Below are 6,000 nucleotides of genomic sequence, written 5' to 3'. Positions count from 1 at the left end.
ACCAAATGCATATACATTAAGTCTCCTACATATGAATGAGTTCCATTCCAAGAGTGCATTCGTAAGTCCAGTTTGTTCATAAGTCCAACAAAGTTAGCCTAGGTACCCAACTTTTACAGATAACGCCAGACATGTGAACTAACTTACATGACTGGACATGAAAACGCATGTTTGCGTCTTTGAAAGTTCACAACTAGAAGGTTTGTATGTAGGGGACTTACTGTATTAGAAAAAAGAAAAGTCTCAAATAAATTACTTCAGCTTATACTATAAGAAATAAGAGAAAGAAGAAAAATTAAACTCAAAACAGAAGAAAAGAAACACTAAAGAGTATAAATAAATAAAATAGAGAATAGAAAACAAAAGAAAAAATCAGTGAAACCAAAAGTTTGTTCTTTGATAAAATCAATAAAACTCATAAGCTTCGTGCCAGAAGTATCAGAAAAAAAGATCAAAGATACAAATTACCAATATCAGGAATGAGAGAGGGGACATCACTACAGACTTTATATATATTAAAAGGAAAATTATATAGTATTATAAATAACTTCATATGAGTCAGTTTAATAATTGAGATGAAAGAGACTTCCCTTGAAAGATATAAACTTTCAAAGCTCACTCAGAAAGAAACAGCCATAATAAAAAAACAACATTCTGATACTTGCTACAACATGGATGAACCTTGAAAACATTATGCTGAGTGAGTAAGCCAGACACAAAAAGACACATGTTGTGTGATTCCACTTACATGAAGTATCTATAATAGGCAAATTTTATAGAGAGGAATAGAGGTTACGGGACTGAGAGGAAGTGGAAAAGCAGTTTACTGTTTAATGGGTACAGAGTTTCTGTTTGGAATGATGAGAACGTTCTGGACATAGTGGTGATGGTTATGGGACATTGTTTATGTGCTTAGTGCCCTTGAATTGTATATTTAAAATATTTGAAATGGTAAATTGTACGTTATGAATATTTTATCACACACAAAAAATAAAAAGAATCTGAATTTGAAATAGATAATCTGAATCAAAAATATATAGTCTGAATATGAATAAATCTATTAAAGAAATTTAATTTGTAAGTAAAAATCTTTCCAAAAAGATGACTCCAGGCACAGATGGCTTCGCTGGTGTATTCTGCCATACATTTAAGGAATAAATAACATCAGTTCTATACAAACTCTTCCAGAAAATTGAAAAGGAGGAAATACTTTGCAACTCATTCTGTGAGGCCAGCATTACTCTGATACCAAAACCAGACAAAGACATTATAAGAATACAATACTACAGACAAATTCCCTTCATGAATTTAGATGCAAAAAATTTTAACAAAAAAAAAAAAAAAAAAAAAAAAATTTTAACAAAATTAAGCAGAGTGAATATAACAGTAGATAAAAATTACAATACATATTGCCAGGTGGGATTTTTCCCAGGAATGCAATGTTAAACATTAAAAAATCAAGTAACTCATCATATTAGCAACATAAAAAAGAAGAATCACGTGACCATCTCAGTATATGCAGCCAAAATTTAACAAAATCTAACATCCATTCCTGGTCACACTGCTCAGCAAACTACAATTAGAAGAGAACTTCCTTGACCTGATAAAAGGTGTCTATGAAAAACTTACAGCTTACATCAAACTTAATGGTGAAAAACTGAATGCTTAAAGCAACAATAAGATACTGCCACACACCTGTTACAATCTAAATCCAAAACACTGACAACATCAAATGTTGGTGAGGATACAGAGCAACAGGAATTCTCATTCATTGCTGCTAGAATGCAAAACACTAAATCCACTTTGGAAGACAGTGGTAGTTTCTTAAAAAACTAACCATATTCTTACCATACAATCCAGCAATTGCACTACTTGGTATTTATCCAAATGAGTTGAAAAATTACGTCCACACACAAAAACTGCACACGGGTGTTTATAGCAGCTTTATTCATAATTACCAAAATTTGGAAGCAACCAAATTTCATTCAGTAGAAGAATGGATAAACTGTGGTACATCCATACAATGGAATATTATTCAGAACTAAAAAGTAATGAGCTATCAAGCCATGAAAAGACATGGAAGAAACATAAATGCATATCGTTAAGTAAAAGAAGCCAATCTGAAAAGGCTACATACTGTATGATTCCAACTATATGACATTTTGGAAAAGGTAAAACCATGGAGACAGTGAAAAGACAGTAACAAATGTCCACTCTGCGGCAGGATGTTGATAGTGGATGAGGCTGTCCATGTGTGGGGGCTGGGGTGTATATGGGAATTCTCTGTACTTTCTGCTCAGTTTTGCTGTGAGCCTAAAACTGCCCTGAAAAATAAAGTCTATTTAAAAAAAAAAAGGAAAAGCACCCACAATGTTATGTTTCAGTATGTTGTGCTTTGTTAGAAAAATTCACCTTTCCCTCACAAGATTTCTTTTGTGATTATTATGTTGTACCTCTAAGAAAGTGATCTTTTTTTTTTTTTTTTTTTTTTTTTTTTTGAGGTACGCGGGCTTCTCACTGCTGTGGCGTCTCCCGTTGCGGAGCACAGGCTCCACGGCCATGGCTCACGGGCCCAGCCGCTCCGCCGCATGTGGGATCTTCCCAGACCGGGGTACGAACCCGTGTCCCTTGCATCGGCAGGCGGACTCTCAACCACTGCGCCACCAGGGAAGCCCAGAAAGTGATCTTTTAAGTTAAAAAAAAAAACTGAATGTTTTCTCTCAAAGACAAGAAACGAAGCTAGAATTTCTGCTTTCAGTATTTCTATTCAACCTTGTCCTGGAAGTTCTAGTCCATTCAATAAGGCAAGAAAAAAATATAAGGCATGCAGATGGGAAAAAAGAAGAAAAACTGTCCTTATTTATAGACATGATCATCCTTGTAGGAAGTCCTTACAAAATCTACAAAGAGCTACTAGAGCTAAGAAGTAGTTACAGCAAGATTATAGGATATTTGATCCACGTACAAAAAAAGTTAATGTGTTTCTATATACTAGCAATGAATAATTAGAAATTAAAGTTTCAAAAACAATACCATTTACAGTAGCATCAAAAAATTAGATATTGGGGCTTCCCTGGTGGTGCAGTGGTTGAGAGTCCGCCTGCCGACGCAGGAGACACGGGTGCGTGCCCTGGCCCGGGAAGATCCCACATGCCGCGGAGCGGCTGGGCCCGTGAGCCATGGCTGCTGAGCCTGCGCGTCCGGAGCCTGTGCTCCGTGACGGGAGAGGCCACAACAGTGAGAGGCCCGTGTACCGCAAAAAAAAAAAAAAAAAAATTAGATATTTAGGGGTAAGTTTGATGAAAGATGTGAAACACGTTTATGCTAAGAGAAATTAAGGAGGATCTAAACAAATGGAGAGATAATGCCTTGTTCATGGATTAGAAGTCTCAATATTATTAACAGGACAGGTCTCTCCAAATTGATGTATAGATTTAACACAATCAGAATCCCAGCAAATTGTTTTGTAGATATTAATGCAGTATTTCTAAAATTTATATGTAAATGAAAAGGACCCAGAATGGCCAAAACAACTTTGAAGAGAAGAACAAATGAGGAGGGCTTTCACTACCTGATTTTCAGACTTATGATGTAGCTACAGTAATCAAGTAGGGTGGTATTGGTGTAAAGATACACAAGCAGATCAGTGGAGGAGAGGAGAGTCCAGACATAGACTCACACATGTATGGGCAGTTAATTTTTGAGAAAGACCCCAGGCGATTCAAGGAGAAAGGGATAGCCTTTTCAATAAATAGCACTGGAACAATTTGATACACATATGCAAAAAAAAAAATTAACCCTGTTTATTGGTTTACATTGGATCATAGACCAAAATGTAAATCCTAAAACCACAAATCTTCTAGATAAAGAAAACATAGGAAAAAAATCTTCGTGAGCATGAGTCAGGTAAAAATTTATCAAAAGCGTAATTCATCTAAGAAAAAATTATTATATTGATTGTGGTGATGGTTTCATGGATATATACATATGCCAAAACTTATCAAATTTTATATTTTAGATGTGGACAATTACATATTAAATATACTTCAATAAGGCTGATCAAAGAATATTGCTGTAGAAAGGAGGATTTAGAACACAAAAATGATTTTGGAATTTAAAAATAAAAAAGCAGAAATGAAATATTTAGTAGAAGCCTGGAAAGAAAGTTGAGGAAATCTAATAATTAGAACAACTCCAACAAAGAAATGGAATATAGAAGCTAAAAGCTAAGAAAATCAGACTAAGCAGGAAATAGAACAGTTTAAATTATAGAACTTTCAAAAATAGAGAAGAAAGAAAATGGAGGGGCAATATGCCAAAGAAACAACTCAAGGAAATTTCCTGCACACCAAAGACATGGATTTCTAGTCTGAGGGGTTTACCACTTATCCAGCACGATGAGTGGAAACAAAGCCACGCAAGACACACCAGTGAAAAGTTTCAAAACACTGGGGACAAAAAAAAAAGGCACTAAAGTTCCCAGAGAGAAAGAATAGGCCCACACAAGGCCTAGTACTAGTCCTGTATTAGACTTCTCAGCAGCAAGGCTGAAGGTAAAGGATAAGAAAGACCTTCACAATTCTTGTTGAAAATGATGTCTTAGAATTCTGTATCCTCAAACTCTCATCATGCTGTTACTAATGGACACTTTCAGATATGCAGTGTCCTGAATTTTTAAAAAATTGCTCATATTTTCTTTCCCAGGAAAGGGGAGATTTTTTTTTCTGTTGAAGAGGTTTGGGGATGAATTTGTGATAGGTACATAAAAAAACTAAACAAATGGGAAAAAAAATTGCTTCCAGTGAAAACAAAAAATTGTATAAGAAAGAAAAATTTTAATGTACCACATGCTGCAGCCTCAAAGAATATTTACAGTCGTAATAATATAAATGCTAAATATTGATTTGTCCAAAAATTATGATACCATTCTATTAGAAGAATGGAAAGGGAAAGAAATGTATTTTAGGGTATGGGAGTGGAGTGTGAGAGCTGAACCCTTATTGTCCATTGTCTGAAGTAAATACATTATATTTAAAATAAAGAAAAATCAATACATTGGAATTTAAGCATGTGATTTACAAATACAGAGGCAAATATCAGAGGCTAAAAACATCAAAAGTAGTGGCTTCTGGGGTGTGGAAAGGAAACAGCTAACTTCATGTAAGACCTATAGAACTATATGATTTTTAAACCATGTAAATGTACAACTTTTATTAAAATTAAAAGAATAAAGACACTACAGAAGAAAGTGTCTCAGAACTGAAGAAACATAGTTATCTCCAGACTAAAAGACCCTCCTCTCCAAGGACAGAGAACAAAAGATTCATGCCTTGATGCAGACTCAAGAGATTTCAGGACATCACACATAAAGAGAAATTCCTAAAGCTTCCAGGAGAGAAGAAGTCATCCTTGAAAGAGCAAAAATAATGCTGGCCTCAGACATCTTACCAGGAACATTGGATATTAGAAGAAGAAAAAATTCTGAAAAATATAATTTAAAACCCAGTATTCTATATGAAGAAAATTGTTATGCATGTGAGAAAACACAGAGTTTTAGATTTATAAGTACTCTAAATGATCTCCAAAACGCTCTTTCTGTTACTGCAGGATATATTCCAGCAAAGAACTTCAAGAAATAGTAGGATTAGGAGGCTTGGTAATCTCAAAGATCCAGCAAAGAAAAAATAAGGCAAATAAAAATTCCAAGAACAAAAAGTTATGTGAGAAGCTCATGTCTACGTCTAAATGTGAAGGAAGCAAAGTGACATGAATTTAATGATTGACCATTCGTGATTCTTGTAGTTAATGACACTGGACCCACAGAGAAGGAAATAAAATCCTACTATCCTGACTGACTTTGAAGGAACAATATTTACTAACTCATAATAGCATAAAGTGTTTATTGTTTTTTAGGTTTTTAGAGTCAGCCTATGGACAAAACAAAGAATTATGTTCATAAAATAGTATATAAAATTATCAACTCTGACAATTTAAATGTTG

The sequence above is a fragment of the Hyperoodon ampullatus genome, assembly GCF_949752795.1.
Source record: "Hyperoodon ampullatus genome assembly, chromosome: 3".
Classification (NCBI taxonomy): Eukaryota; Metazoa; Chordata; class Mammalia; order Artiodactyla; family Ziphiidae; genus Hyperoodon; species Hyperoodon ampullatus.
This window is presented reverse-complemented; position numbering follows the sequence as displayed.